General features: G+C 41.9%; 1 protein-coding gene across 1 annotated transcript in view; it reads left to right on the top strand.

The window, feature by feature from the left end:
• The first annotated feature begins 5292 nt into the window (after positions 1 to 5292).
• LOC143736775 (GTPase IMAP family member 7-like) overlaps positions 5293 to 17051 on the top strand; it is a 29168-nt gene continuing 17409 nt past the window's right edge. The window contains exon 1 of the mRNA XM_077227473.1: positions 5293 to 5554. The gene's annotated coding sequence lies outside the window, so the exon portion shown is untranslated. The remainder of the gene's footprint in view (positions 5555 to 17051) is intronic.

Genomic DNA, 17051 nt, shown 5'->3' with positions numbered 1-17051 from the left:
GTTGATACCAAGCAGTTTCTCTAAATAACGCTGGCTGGCGTTGTTATTTTGTCTCTCCTGATAGAGCCCCTTTCCTTCTTTCACTTCCTATTTCTCCATTTATTCAACCGTATAGCAAAAAATGCAAACGCATATTCGCTCTTTCTCTCTGGGTCGCTATTTCTCTCGGCCTCATTTAGCGAGGTGGAGCTGGAGCTCCAGAAAAGGGGGAGCTCGAGCTCTAGCTCCTCCCATTTGGCTCTGCATCGAGCACCATCTCCCCAGCAATGCGACAGCTGGCAGGGAGGGGAATTCCGTAACCGAATCTTCCGGAGTTATTTCCCCCGGGGGTCAATAGGGCAAAACTAACCGTCAATTTGATCTATAACACAAAAATCAATGGGCAAAACTAACTGTCAGAATAAATTATTATTCCCCAGATCAACAGGTGTGAGATATACAACATTATTACATTATATACAACTTTTTTCTCACTGTCCCAGCAAGGGGTTCAGGAATGTGATTGCATCTCACTCACACACACACACACACACACACACACACAGACGCTTAGCGCGGAGGCTGTCAAATGCAAAAGGCCGGTGAGAGAGAATCACTTGTGGGAGCTTTTCAACTTTAAATGATTCAACATCTTGGGAACGGCTGAAAAAGTAAGATGATTTTATTTTTCACACCATTCATAACCTCTATGTTTTATTCTACTCTATATGTGATATGTGCCATTACAAAAATAATTTTCTCACTGTCCCAGCAATGCGACAGCTGGCAGGGAGGGGAATTCCATAACCGAATCTTCCGGAGTTATTTCCCCCGGGGGTCAATAGGGCAAAACTAACCGTCAATTTGATCTATAACACAAAAATCAATGGGCAAAACTAACTGTCAAAATAAATTATTATTCCCCAGATCAACAGGTGTGAGATATACAACATTATTACATTATATACAACTTTTTTCTCACTGTCCCAGCAACCCAGCCAGCACAGCCATGTGGGGCCCACATGGGTTTGACCTGGGCTATCTAACTTGGACCCAGCCAGTTTTGTCCACGGTTTCCATGTAGGCCCCACATGGGCTTGCCCAGATGAAATGAACACTGCTCAGTGAGCACACTACAGGCTGTTAAATGTAACACTGATCAGTGTTGGAGTTAATGAGATAATTAATTGATTGAATAATGATTGAGCATTATTGATGAACACCTGCTGTTAACAAGCAGAATCACTGAAGAAAAGAGAAACACAAGAACTACTTCCAGCCACAGCCTTAGATTAAATCAACTGAAGATAAAATACACAAAATCTCTCAAGATCTGATTAAACAACTCCACAAACAGCATTACCAGCTTCACTTATTACTAACCAGGTTTACTTTATTTCTGCTAGACGTCTACAGAAGGTCTTATTGAAAATGAACAGAGGTTAAGATGTTGATTATTTATTGAAAATAATAGTTTGGTTTGATGTTAACATTATGGTGATCAGTGTTTGCTTTAGTTGGGCTCTTGACTTTTTAACATTAGCTTTTCTCTGCTCAGTTGTATCTGATTGTTATGTTGACAACAGCAAGAGAAAATGCAATCAGATGCTATAAACTGATCGATGATTAGAATATAATCATCTTCCAGTGGCTTAACTCACTATTATTGTGTGTGAGTTTTATACAGGTGATATGTTATTCACTTTGTCTTATTGTTGTGATTCTACAGCAAGAGATCCAGCACATTTATCAGAACATCAAATGATTTTTAAAACACCACTTACACATTTTGGACTCCTGCGGTTTTTACTCACAGACAGACATCAAGAATCAGCATATGAATCTCAACAATGGTGACATGCTTCATGGTGCAATGCATTCTGGGTGCATCATACGAAACTTATCCATGGCTCCCAGAATGCATTGCACCATGAAGCATGTCACCATTGTAGCGATTCATATGCTGATTCTTCATGTCTGTGTGTGAGTAGAAATCACAGAAGTCCAAAATGTGTACATGGTGTTCTAAAAACAGTTGATATTCTGGTAAAAATGTGCTGGACCTCTTGCTGTAGAATCACAAGAATATAACAAGATGAATAACATATCACCCGTATAAAAGTCACACACAATGTTAGTGAGTTAAGCCACTACAAGATGATTATGTTCTAATCATCAATCAGTTTATAGCATTTTTTTTTTTTAGTTTATAGCATCTGATTGCATTTTCTCTTGCTGTTTTCTACATAACAAGCAGATACAGCTGAGCAGAGAACAACTAAGGTTAAAAAGTCAAGATCCCAACTAAAGCAAACACTGATCACCATAACGGTGACATCAAACCAAACTATTATTTTCAATAAATAATCAACATCTTAACCTCTGTTCATTTTCAATAAGAACTTCTGTAGACTTCTAGCAGAAATAAAGTAAACCTGGTTAGTAATAAGTGAAGCTGGTAATGCTGTTTGTGGAGTTGTTTAATCAGATCTTGAGAGATTTCGTGTATTTTATCTTCAGTTGATTTCATCTAAGGCTGTGGCTGGAAGTAGTTCTTGTGTTTCTCTTTTCTTCAGTGATTCTGCTTGTTAACAGCAGGTGTTCATCAATAATGCTCAATCATTATTCAATCAATTATCTCATTAACTCCAACACTGATCAGTGCTACATTTAACAGCCTGTAGTGTGCTCACTGAGCAGTGTTCATTTCATCTGGGCAAACCCATGTGGGGCCTATATGGAAACCGTGGACAAAACTGGCTGGGTCCCAGTTAGATAGCCCAGGTCAAACTCATGTAGGCCCCACATGGCTGTGCTGGCTGGGAAGGGGTGCAGGAATGTGATTGTGTCGCACTTACACACACACACACACACACACACACACACACACACACACACACACACACACACACACACACACACACACACACACACACACACACACACACACACACACACACACACACACACACACACACACATACACACACACAGACGCTTAGCGCGGAGGTTGTCAAATGCAAAAGGCCAGTGAGAGAGAATCACTTGTGGGAGCTTTTCAACTTTAAATGATTCAACATCTTGGGAACGGCTGAAAAAGTAAGATGATTTTATTTTTCACACCATTCAAAACCTCTATGTTTTATTCTAGTCTATATGTGATATGTGACATTACAAAAATAATTGTCTTACTGTCCCAGCAATGCGACAGCTGGCAGGGAGGGGAATTCCATAACCGAATCTTCCGGAGTTATTTCCCCCGGGGGTCAATAGGGCAAAACTAACCGTCAATTTGATCTATAACACAAAAATCAATGGGCAAAACTAACTGTCAAAATAAATTATTATTCCCCAGATCAACAGGTCAAACTAAACGTCAATTTGACCGATTATACCCACGGATCAAAGACAATTGGCTACATGATCTGTAAAAGCCTACAAACGTCAATAGGTCAAAACTAACTGTCAATTAGTCCACACAAAACTTGTATCTGGAATAATCGCTTTATTTTACACGATAACAAATCTTTATTTTATGGAAACTAGATTCAATATATTTTTTTTTCCCTGTTGGACATGATGGACAACCAATGGTAATGTTCTCAATTACAATGATTTTTGTTTGAAACATGGATTTGTACGTCACCTGAAAGAGCCAAAAAACATGGTGTTAATGGTAAAGGGGATTCTTTCACACTACTCTGTGTCATTCTCTCTCCTATCTCCTTCTCTGGGCGAATTATATTAGAGATCATAAATACAACAACAAATATATTAGAAGTGTTTTTATTGATAGACTTCATCCAAATATAATTAAACGTTTCTATATTTTCAAAGATTTTAAACCAGAGGAGGTGAAGGAATTGAGAATTAATTATCTTACCTTTCCAAGTCTCCCTAAAGTGAAAGAAGTTCATTTAAAATTATAAATGACATATACCCATCTAAAGAATTCCTGAAATCTAAATTTGATATCGGAGAAAACTCTTGTCAATTTTGTGAAACTGATATTGAAACCACAGAACTTATTTTGTATTATTGTATAATAAGTTATTTTGGTCTCAATTGTACAGTAAACTGTCATGTATTATTACATGTGTAAACCCCTTTGAATAGAAACAAATCAAGTTTGGTGTACTTAAGAAAGATTGTTCACAGCACTAATTGGTTAATAATCTTTTTGAACTTGCTAAATACTTCATTCACAAATGCAGATGTTTGAACCCATTCATTTATTTATTTTACATAATTTATTATCATTTTATTTACTTTTTTGTCTTCATGATGTTTTATTAACAAAGTTCGGGAGAAGCACGTTCAGATAATTAACACGGGTGGAGAGCACTCAACAAATGATGTTTTATTAACAAGTTCGGGAGAAGCACGTTCAGATAATTAACACGGGTGGAGAGCACTCAACAATCATGATTAAAATGTGTATATATACACTCAGCAGTCTCACCTCATTTCTCTGACAGTTTAGCAGCATCCCTCCACCACCCCTTCTCCACTCTTCTAGCCCTAAACCACTTTACCTACAGGGGGGACTACTCTGGGTTCGGGCCAAATTCCGAGCTCAGAGCCCTCCCCCCGGACAGCACGCCAAATAGGCATTGTACTTTATTTCCTTTAATTGTATGTAAGTGTGAACTCGTGAATTGATTGTATATTTGATTTGAGACCTCATCGCTGTTACTTATTGTATTTTGCAATTATGTCTGCCTAACACATTAGTTAATATTGTTTGTTCAATACCTATTTTGTCTGTAAAATTTAATTTCAATAAATAAATAAATAAATAAATAAATAAACTCCTTACAGATCTAGTGCACTCAAATGCCATACAATATATTGGGATTAGTGAATGAGTTGTATGTATGTAATTGTATGTATGTATAAAATTGTATGTAGGCCTATGTGTGTGTGTGTGTGTGTGTGTGTGTGTGTGTGTGTGTGTGTAGGCTATATGTCTATGAATTTGTAAATATATCGTGGTAGCGATTCAGACAAGGGTTTCTGCCCCACGAAAATGTTTGGTCACCGCACCAGTGATTGTAACAGTATGCGCCGCACGCTACTGCAAAATACACATTTGCAGCATAAAATCAATCGCCTGAAACAATACTTTCCAGCACAGGCAAACCGCTGATGGGAAACCGCCATCCGTTAAGATCAAAAGTTGATTTGCATTCAAATCTATCGGACGACCGTCTCTACGGTGTCAAGCGACGAAGAGGGGGTAGGCTACCCTCAACGTCGGCATGTGGACTTGAGGGGGAAATGCCCAAACGGCAGTGTGTGACGAATAGGGGTGAGACCGTGTTATTTAGGCTCTTGTGGAAGAGGTGTGTCTTCAGATGTTTCCTGAAAGTTGTGATGGTCTCATGGGAGTTTGAGAACAATTCCTGTCATCTTTTTACTACTTTCAAGACTGTGATAACAGGTCGTGTTTGTTTAGAAAGTTTCTTACCAAAAGGCTTATTTAAGAAGAAAGCAAAAGCTTGGTGTGATCATCCATCCTCTCCACTTGACTCTTTTTGAAAAAAAAAAAAAAAAAAGAGAGAGAGAAAACTATGTAAGTACTTTGCATTTTACACAGACCGTCACATGGTCATTGTAGTGAGAAGTCCTAAACTAACAATTTTAGGTTATAAGAACGTTTCCATAACCGTTTTTTAGACTTTGTAGCGTTATTTCTTGGTTATAAGAACGTTATTTAAAAAAGGTTATTAGAATGTTCAATTAGCCTATCGTGACAAGAACGTTATTCAAACTTTCAAATTCACTTGTTATATAAACGTCCTCTTAATGTTGTTCTAAGATTATGCATTTTTAAAACGTTTTATTCACTTATTAAAATGTTTTTTTTCATTGTTAGAAATTAGGATTCCAACAAGACGTGCCATTCTTTCCAGTCTTTATTGGCAGTTTTAGGGTAGACTGAGTACAGTTGAGACACTTTTTGCGTTTTGATTTTTCACACAAAAATAGATACTGAAAAGAAGTGAATTTCCACATGGCATGCCACATGACATTTCATTAGCTTGTAGACTAAGATATTATCAATCAATATAACTAGTTTATATTTTCCACAATTAGCTCATAAAAATAAGGAGCTTTTTGTCTGAACTTTGTCTCAACTGTACCCATATGTGGTCCAGTTGAGAAAGTACCATGGTACAGTTGAGACACCCATTTTTAATCATATAAAGGTAACTAAACGTTCATTGCAAATATAATAAATAAAGACAAATAAAAAAATAACAATTGGGCAACATGTTTTTTTATTCATCCATTCAAATTCATAAATTTTATTTAAATTAGCACTGGTTAAATTTTATAAAACAGAAACAATATATTTTATATATTCATTATTAATACACAGTTTAATTATCACAAATACCAAATTTTATCTCATTTGCGGCTTATGCTGGCTAATTACGACGTTTAACCTGTTAGGCCTATCATAACACTGAACAACTAAACAGTGTGTTTCCTAATAGGACTCTATCGGGGGTTACCCCGCTGGCCACCTCGCACATTTCTCTAGATTTTGCAATGACCTTGCATGACACAATCTCATGAAATATGCCAGTTTTTAGGGCACAGAGTAATGTTTGTGATGATATCAGTTACGTTTAACAGTGACAAAAGGATAATAAGCTATTCATTGTGGAGTGTGCATGGTGAAGTGAAAGTCTTATCTTAGAAAAAAAACTTTTGCCGATATCTTCAGATCGGAGATGCATCTATTGTTCAAATTCCCCACAATCAAAGAGGACACTAATATGCATGTGCACAGCAAAAATCACAACTTGTGCTTGCTGCATGCGCAAGTTATTTAAGGTGTCTCAACTGCACCTATGTCTCAACTGTGCTCAGTCTACCCTACAACTCCGGCCAATAAGAATTACATCATATGATATCATACGTTGTATAACAAGCAGCCTATTTTAGGCTACAAGTAGAAGTCCGGCTAGATTTCCAAATATAGCTCGCAGTAGAAAACTGCGGTCAAGCCAGCCGCCCCACAAAAAGGGTCTGTGCACATATTAATATGTAGGCCTACGATAATTCTAGAACAGCTGCGAGAGAGAACGAGATTGAGTTGTCCCGTCACCTGGAGCTTTAATCAAGAGAAGATCAGAAGAGTGAAGTTCATCGAGTTCAGAAGTGACTAGAAGGAGAGCAGCAGTATGAAAACCGAACAGCTACTGTTAGTGTTGTCGACTAAGTAGTTTAAACTATACACACCTTGCAACTGCGTCATTATTTTACCATAGCCCGGTGAACATTGACACATCGCGCTCCAGTTTTGCATCAGTAAAATGCGATTGGTTCATTTGAGTGTCAATTTGTATCGAATCAAAGGAAGATTTTATCAGCTGGTTCAGTGGCCAACTGTTTCGAGTTAGACATATATAATCAGGGTCGGCGCCAGGACGTACGGAACGAGGGGGCCTCAATGTGTCACTGGGGGGGCCTACCATACACCCACTTTTAATTATTATTATTTTTTTAAACTGACGGGACGATATACAGAGCAACGCTGCCTACAGCATTCTCATAAATAATAAGGACCAGCACTGGCTATATAATCAATCATACTAGTAACAAAGACAAAAAAGCAAAAACACAAACTACCTTTAGAAAAGCTGCAGTCGACGAGTGGAAGTGTGAAACTTTCTCAGAACGAGGTCTTTCCATTCGTTGCGTATTTTCTTTGTAAGGTCCCGCTCAAATGCAGGTTGCACGAGCTGACCCTTACGGGTGTGGTTCATTGCTCGTCTGTTGTCCGTGAAAACGTTCTTGAGCACAGAAAATGAGTTCTCACACATAGCGGTAGAAGCCCCGAATGTGACAGCGTGTTTAAGTACATACAATCTGTTAGTGACGTAATTTATTAAAGCGCCTGTCGCGAGTGCAAATGCAAAGTTGCAAATCAGATTTAATCATGGTAAAACTAAATTAATTTACAAAATAGTAAAAAAAAATATATATATAGTTAAGTTAATTATAATATGCCAGGAATAAGAGGGCACAGTGGAAGCGTCCCTGTTGCTGAGTCTCAACGGCTGAAATCGCGTTCCGAGGCAGGGTGGTGCGCTGACTAGAGGTGAGGGGGCACAGTGACCTAGGTGGCCGGGCCAGGCCCCCTGGGGCCCCCTCGTGGCGCCGACCCTGTATATAATTCGCGCTGCATAGATTTAGTCATTTTTACTCAGATAGCCTACAGGATTATACATTTGCTTTAAACCTTTTGAAAAACCGGGCCCAGGAAAAAGATCTTTACTGTCAGGGATTAAAGTCTCTGCACCAAACTTTTCTAAAAGTATTTTCTCTTCAACAGTTACAAATTTTGTTAGTTTGTTAAGAAACCTCTTTGCAAAACGTATTGATCGAACTCCTAAAAGGATAGCAACTTTTTCAGCTCTCAGTAACTTATAACCTGATTCATTTATGATGTTTTTTAGCTTAAAAAGCTTTTTATAACCTAATATATCTGTTAGACCAGGAAAATCTTCTCCCGAAGTATCAAGGCTAGCTCCAAATACAACGTCTCGGTTACTTTTGTAACCCTCGTTCCCTGAGTGGGGAACGGAGACGTTACGTCGGATGACGACGAATGGGGGGTTTCGCCTAGAAAGCCAATCATCTTCGTGTATTATAAAACGAGCCAATGGCGATGAAATGCCATGGGTCTGCGGAATTTGCATAGCGTTACTCCGCCCCACCTCGTGGGTATAAAAGGAGGACGCTTGGCAACATGCAGATATGTCTTCGCTGAGGAGCCGAGACTGAACTCAGGCGTCTACCCAGCGGTACAGCGGAAGTGGCAGGGAGACGTAACGTCTCTGTTCCCTACTCAGGGAACGAGGGTTACATAAGTAACCGAGACGTTCCCTTTCGTAGTCACTCCGAGTTACGTCGGATGACGACGAATGGGGGTCCCCGTGAAATCACGCCACCTTCACAGCTGTCTTCCAGTGCCCTGCGAAAGTCTGATCCCCCTGTCGTGATACTGGCACGGACGAAGGAGTCCTACTTAGCACAGGAATACCAAGGTACACTGGGAAGCATATCCCAAGCTCTACAAATGTCTGCCAGCGAGGCGCCATGCGCTAGAGCCCAAGAGGAAGCCACACTCCGGGTGGAGTGAGCTGTCACACCAAGGGGGCACGGTCGGCCTTGCTGTTGGTAAGCCAAATCAATGGCGTCCACTATCCAGTGAGACAACCTCTGCTTTGAGAGAGCCTTTCCCTTCAGTCTCCCACCATAACAGACAAAGAGCTGGTCTGAGGTCCTGAAACACTGCGTTCTGTCTACGTAAGCACGGAGAGCGCGTACTGGACAGAGCAGTGCCAAGGCTGGGTCTGCCTCGTCCCGGGGCAGCGCTTGCAGGTTCACCACCTGGTCCCGGAAGGGAGTGGTGGGAACCTTGGGCACATATCCAGGCCGGGGTCTCAGGATCACGTGAGAGTGACCGGGCCCGAATTCCAGGCACGCTTCGTCAACGGAGAATGCGTGCAGGCCCCCTACCCTCTTGATAGAGGCCAAAGCAACCAGGAGCGCTGTCTTCATAGACAGGAACTTAAGCTCAACTGAATGCAGAGGCTCAAATGGAGCCCTCTGCAGGGCATTTAAGACCACTGAGAGATCCCAAGAGGGAACGAGAGGAGGGCAAGGAGGATTCAGTCTCCTCGCTCCTCTCAGGAACCTGACGATCAGGTCGTGCTTCCCCAGAGACTTACCTTGAACTGCTTCGTGATATGCGGCGATAGGGGCCACATACACCTTCAGGGTGGAGGGAGACAGCCTTCGCTCCAACCCATCTTGCAGGAAGGAAAGCACGACAGAGATCGAGCATCTCCTGGGGTCTTCTCGACGAGAAGAGCACCAGTTGACGAAGAGGTTCCACTTCAACGCATAGACATGTCTCGTGGACGATGCTCTAGCGGAAGTGATGGTAGCCGCCACCGCTGGTGGCAGGGTACTCAAACCTGCCTCGTCCCGTACAGGAGCCACACGTGGAGCCTCCAGAGATCGGGTCGAGGGTGCCAAAGGGTGCCCCGTCTCTGAGAAAGGAGATCCTTCCTCAGAGGAATTGGCCAAGGAGGTGCTGTTGCGAGGAGTACCAGTTCGGAGAATCAGGTCCGGGTGGGCCAATACGCCGCAACCAGAATGAGCTGCTCCTCGTCCTCCTTGATCTTGCACAAGGTCTGTGAGAGAAGGCTCACTGGGGGAAACGCATATTTGCGTAGGCCCCGCGGCCAGCTGTGCGTCAGTGCATCCGTGCCGAGGGAGCCCTCGGTCAGGGAATAGAACAGGGCGCAATGGGTCGAGTCGTGAGAGGCAAACAGATCTATCTGTGCGTCCCCGAACTGGTCCCAAATCAGCTGAACCGACTGGGGATGGAGTCTCCATTCGCCGGAGATGGGCCGAAACCGTGACAGCTGGTCGGCTGCCAAGTTCCGATCTCCCGGAATGTAGATAGCACGAAGGGACCTCAGGTGCTTCTGACTCCATAAGAGGAGGTGGCGTGCGAGTTGCGACATACGGCGGGAGCGTAGACCACCCTGGCGGTTGATGTACGCTACAGTCGCGGTATTGTCTGAACGGACTAGTACGTGTTGACCCCTGAGCAACGTGAGGAAACGGTGCAGGGCAAGGCGTACTGCCAGCAACTCGAGGCAATTGACGTGCAAAAGGCGCTGGGGTCCTGTCCAGGAGCCCGCGGCAGCATGTCCGTTGCACATGGCGCCCCAACCCGTGAAAGAGGCATCTGTGGAGACAACAACATGCCTGGAAACTCGTTCTAGGGGAACTCCGGCCCGTAGAAAGCTGAGGTTCCTCCACGGAGTGAAGGACTGATGGCAGGTCGGAGTCACTGGGACTCGGAACGTGCCGTGATGCCATGCCCACCTCGGGACTCGATCGCGTAGCCACAGCTGAAGCGGTCTCATATGAAGCAATCCGAGCGGCGAAGCCGCGGCTGCGGATGCCATATGCCCCAGGAGCCAATTTCAGTGGGACCGCACTCTTGCCGTCGAACTGATCGTAAGCTCGTAAGCTGCGCGGACATGGCGACCGAGTCGATCTCCATACCGAGAAAAGAGATCCTCTGCACGGGGCAGAGTTTGCTCTTCACCCAGTTGACCCGAAGGCCCAGACGGGCTAGGTGCCGAAGCACAAGATTTCTGTGTTCGCAAACCTGGTCTCGAGAGTGAGCTAGGATCAGCCAGTCGTCGAGATAATTCAGGACGCGAACCCCGTGTTCCCGAAGGGGAACAAGGGCAGCCTCGACGACCTTCGTGAAGACGCGAGGAGACAGGGCTAGCCCGAAGGGGAGAACCGCGTACTGGTATGCCTGCCCCTCGAAAGCAAACCGTAGGAACGGTCTGTGTCGAGGTAAGAGGGGTCTGCTCTGCCAGGGGTCTGGCGATAGAGGGGGACGAGAGTGGTGAGGTCCAGAGACGGCACACACTGTCGTCCGCACCCTCCGGGACAGAGGGGGACGGGAGTGGCGAGGCCCGGAGGCGGCACACACTGCGGTCCGAGAACTCTACTACAGAGGGGGATGAGAGTGGCGAGGCCCGGGGGCGTCGCGCACTGTCAACCGGCTCTGTGTGCTCAGTGATGGGTGTATTGGTTCTTTCTATGACCATAATAGGGTACTGCCCACCCGTGGGTGGGCAGCGGGAGAACAAAAGATTCTCCCCCGGCCCTCCGCCGGGGGAAGGAGGGGGCCTTCAACCACCTCCTGGGAAAAAACCGACACCATCACTGAGAAGCCCGTCTCAGGAGCGCCGCTTAGCCTGGCGTTTAGCGGGGCGCGGGGCTGGAGAGGGCTGTGGCGCCTTCCTGCGGCCTCCTCCACGACGCGGCCCGGGTGAAGGCTGCTGCTGGGGCCGTGCGGGAGGGGAGGGAGCCACAGGAGAGCGCCCTCGGCGGCGAGAAGTCTGAGGCGCCTGTACCGACGGCTGGGTGGAGGCAGCAGCAGGCCGTCGGGGCAGAATATGTTTAATCGCCTCAGACTGCTTCTGTGCGGTTGAGAACTGCTGGGCAAAGTCCTCAACCGCTCCGCCGAAGAGGCCGGCCTGGGATATGGGCGCGTCGAGCAGACGGGTTCGCTCGGCGTCCCGCATATCAGCCAGGTTCAGCCATAGGTGACGCTCCTGGACCACAGAGGTGGCCATCACCTGACCCAGGGAGCGTGAGGCCACTTTCGTCGCTCGGAGAGCGAGGTCAGTGGCGGCATGCAGCTCATTGAAGAGCCCTGGGTCAGTCCCCGCCTCGTGCATATCTCTGAGCAGCTGGGCCTGGTAGACCTGCAAGGTGCTCATCGCATGCAGAGCGGCAGCCGCCTGTCCTGCAGAATGCTTTGAGGAGTCCAGTTATACTTGTCCCCAAAAAAGTTCACCAGTTCAGCCATAATGAAGATGCCTCAAGATTATTAATTATAAAAATGCGTCCTCTATAAGATATCTGAGGGAGCAAGCATTCACATTTTTCCAGTCAACCTTTTATTTTCTCAGTTAGACCTTCCCAATTTTTCTTAATAAAGTTTTCATTTCCTAGGTAGACACCGAGGTATTTTAAACATCCTCTTTTCCAAATTAATCCTCCAGGTAAAGCGGGAAGATCTCCACTCCAATTTCCCACTAGAAGAACCTCTTTTCTTCCAATTGACTTTAGCAGAGGAAACACATTTAAAATCATTAACAATTTTTTCTAACTTAATAACATCCTCCTTTCCATTTACAAAAACAATAACATCAGCATAGGCGGAAAGATGTAAAGAATTATTGCAACCAGGGAAAATCAGACCTTTTAAATGAGCTCGTAACTTTTGAAGTAGAGGTTCGATGGCAAGGGAATACAGCATCCCAGACATGGCACATCCCTGCCGAACTCCTCTCTCAACTGTGAACGGAGCACACAAACCACCATTAACCTTAAGAACACTTTCAATGTTACAGTACATAGCCTTAATCATGGATGTAAAAGAATGGTTAAAACCAAAAGCCTCTAAAGTGTTCCACGTAAAAACAAGTTCAACTCTGTCGAAGGCTTTCTCTTGATCGAGAGAAATCAGACCAGAGTTAATTCCCAGGAGTTTAAAAGCATCCAAAACATCTCGAAGTAAAGCAATATTATCAAAAATAGACCTGTTGGGAATACAATAAGACTGGTCAGAATGTATCAATTTGCTTGAAACTTTACCAAGTCTTATAGCCAAACTTTTAGACAAAATGTTGTACTCTGAACATGAGAGTGAGCGTGTTCTGCCTTCTCTCTGTCAGTGAAGTCCATTCTGAAACGCGTCCAAAAATTAATGGTAATTCCGCCAATACTTGTCATACAGACACGAGTGTTTTTCCATAATGAAGCTTGAACTCTCTTCTTTTAAATTAATTAATTTATATAAAAAAAACTAATATTCTCAGTTTATGTAATCTGTATGAAAAGAGAGAGATGTCAGCCTTTTTCTTTCCAGCTCATTATACCTGATTACGCGTTAATGTGCCACGCCCACGGAGAGCGCGCGGTATTCAAACGCATATGATCTTAGGCAAGCCATTCAAACATGCCAACGCCCACCAGCTGGATTATAAAACACATTGTGTTTAGTAAGTATCTTACTACAGTTGTGTACACAGCGTATCCATACCTGTGAGGAATAATACTATCTAATAACCCTGGAACTTGTATCAAAAGTGCTGGTAGTTTCATTTCGAGGAGCAACGGATCCAGCTGATGTAGTAAGTAATTTATTCTTAAGTGCTTTGTTCTAATCGCGATATTGAATAGTGTCTGACTGTAAACCGCAAAAAGACTATTTAAATATGAATTGCGTGTCTGTGTGTAGGCTAAATAATGAATGAACGGCAACGGCACAGGCGCGCGCTCTTTGTTTACTACAGTTATACAGCGCGTGTGTGTGCCGTTTATTCACTCTCGCACCTACATTAGTAAACGTTATGTTTACATGTACACATCCAAACTATATTGCTATAGCCTACTAAGATGAGTAAAAATAGACTGTAATATGTTGAAATAAAATGTCTGTATAAGCAACAAACTGCAAATTAACATGCTACTATAATATCATAAACACAATATATTACAGACTAAAAATGAATGTTTAGACAAGATTTTGTGATTAGTTTTGATATAGATTATAAAGTTTTGACTGTAAAAAAAGACTACTGTCTCATTAAATAGGTATGCTTTTGTCCACCAATTTCTGCTCATAGTTAAATATACTATAGTATGATGTTTTGTCAAAAATAAAGTAGGTATATTGAATTATCAACTAAGATGTTATTATAGTGTTTGTTCCAATATTCAAACTAATGAATCCTTACCTTTTTTAATACGTATGATAAAATGTATACTTTTTACAAAGAAATACACTTGAAATATTGTTAAAATTGTAATTGTTGTTGTAATTGTAACCTATTTGTAATTGGTTACAATTTCTAATTGTAAAATATGTATATATAGATAATTTCTTTTGTCCTTGCATTCTTTGGGACCCTGTGACACACCTGTGTGAAAGGCTAATTAATATGCAGCTCATAATGTATGTGGCACATTATCCGGCCTTTGTCTTCTTAGGTGTGAACTCGCCTCCACGCATATTGCCTTTCCAAACAAAAGGTGTCTTATAAAATTTAAATCAATGTATTGTTTTGTGTAAATGATTAGGCAGGATGATTTTCAGATCATTTGAAGCAAAAATTCTAGGCAACAACACCCATTAGTCAAAAGTCTTGTGGACACATATTTAGTATGTGTTTTGTGGCCTTATTTCAGACACTTTAAGTTTCAGTTTTTTCAATAACCACGCATAAACATTATTCTCTAAAAAATACAAACATGTACATACATGTTGCTCACATATTACGGTACACAGCAAAAACTCCAGTGTTAAATTAACTCTCCTGGGAGTTTATATGGCTCCAGACTCAAGAGTGTAAAGTGTTAAAATATGAGTGTTAAATTAGCACTCAAGAGTGTTAAAGTTAATGAGATAATTAAGTGATTAATTTAGTGATGATTGAGCATTATTGAAGACAACCGATGTTAACAAGCAGAATCACTGAAGGAGAAAATCTCAAATTGTACGTCACCATTATATAGATCAGTGTTTGCTTTAGTTGGGTTCTTGACCCTTTTATTTTTTTTCTTGAGATTTTGTTTGTCTGCTGTTATTGAGTTATAGCAGCCAGATGAACAAAGACAAAAAGTGATTGGATGGTGTTGGTTATGTTTTGACAATCATGTTGTGATTTGAAAATCTAAACTTACTGAGATAGTTTAACTTGTTAATTACAACTGCTCTGTGATTCTAAAGCATAGGACTTTCAGTGCTTTTAATATAATCAAAAATATATAAAAAAATTATATTTTATTTAGAAACACAGACATCAATAATCAGACTGTGAATCTCAACAATGGTGACAATAATAAAGCATGTTGCAGTGTATTCTGGCAGCCACCAATCACAACTCATTAATGGCTCCCATCATGCATTGCGGTATGAATAAATTATGATCTGAATTGTCAATATAATTTACTTTTCCTAATTGAATATTCTGCTCGTCACCATTGTTGAGATGCATAGATTGAATCTTGATGTCTGTGTGTGCCTAACTTCTTTATTTTTGAAAACAACTTTTAAGAAATCCTTTGTATTAAATAGAAAATTCTAGATCTTTGACATATAATCAATGATGTTGTAATTAACAATATGTATCTATGTCACAAGATTCTTAATGAGTTCAGTGATCAGGTTCATATGATGATTACATCATAACATAATCAACAACATCAAATCACTTTTTTCCTTTATTCATCTGGCTGTTATAACTAAGTAACAACAGACAAATAAAATCTAATGTTAAAAATAAAAGGGTCAAAAGCCCAACTAAAGCACTCACCGATCTCCATAATGGTGACGTACAATTTGTGATTTTCTCCTTCAGTGATTCTGCTTATTAACATCAGGTGTCTTCAATAATGCTCAATCATCCCTCAATTAATCACGTAATTATCTCATTAACTTTAACACTCTTGAGTGTTAATTTAACACTCATATTTTAACACTTTACACTCTTGAGTCTGGAGCCATATAAACTCCCAGGAGAGTTAATTTAACACTGGAGTTTTTGCTGTGTAGTCCCGTTTGTGCTATATAGAGGGAATTTACACCTTTGCCATTAACATGTTTATAAATAACTGAAAAAAGCACTGATGTCAGAGCATGTCAGAACACCTCCAGGACCCCAAAAACCTCTTAGACCTCAGAGGGTTAATCCAGATAAAATTGATCCGGATTTAGTAATCCTTTTTCTTGCGATCCGTGATCACGTAATCCAGCTTACTTTTGAGCCAGTTTTTCAAAGCAACATCAGATTGGATCAATCTGATCCGGATAGGAACTTTTCAGGATCACCAAATCTGGATAACCAGTGCTCAAACAGGATAGGAAATCCCAATGTAGAACTATAGATATGTATAGAGCAACAAGTATAATAGCCAGTGTGGGGTCAATATAAGTTTATTTTTATTTTAAATGAAAACACACACATTTTAAAAAAACTAAAAACAAGAAAAAACCCACCCCATCCTCTTCCAGCAGTCCGCTCATCTGAGACCAACAACACAAACACTGTACATTGAGGATATTTATAACAAGTTTCAAATATAGATGTATTGAATTAAAAAAAAATACTTGATGTCAAATACTCCACAATAATTTCAGACTTCCTCATCTGATGTGGAGAGACCAGCTTGTCTGAGCGTAGCCTTTAGGAGGCAGATCTCAAGTCTGGCCTTGGTTGGCTGCAGTTTGGTCAGAGTCAGTTGTTCCTCTGCCAGACAAAGCTGTGCTTCTGCCCTTTCAGTCTCTTTTTGCAGAAGTGCCTTGTAATCATCATCTTTGTTTGATGAAGGGCGCTTCAAGCCTTTCCTCCGAGATCCTGTGGCAACTACCACTGGCTCAACCAATGAGGATCCAGCTTCTTCCTCAGGAACAGAGCTGAGATTCAATATAAATACTGTAA

This window comes from Siphateles boraxobius, unplaced genomic scaffold, assembly GCF_051911475.1.
Source record: "Siphateles boraxobius isolate OS27281-9 unplaced genomic scaffold, OSU_SipBor_1 130, whole genome shotgun sequence".
NCBI classification, from domain to species: domain Eukaryota; kingdom Metazoa; phylum Chordata; class Actinopteri; order Cypriniformes; family Leuciscidae; genus Siphateles; species Siphateles boraxobius.
This window is presented reverse-complemented; position numbering and strand designations above follow the sequence as displayed.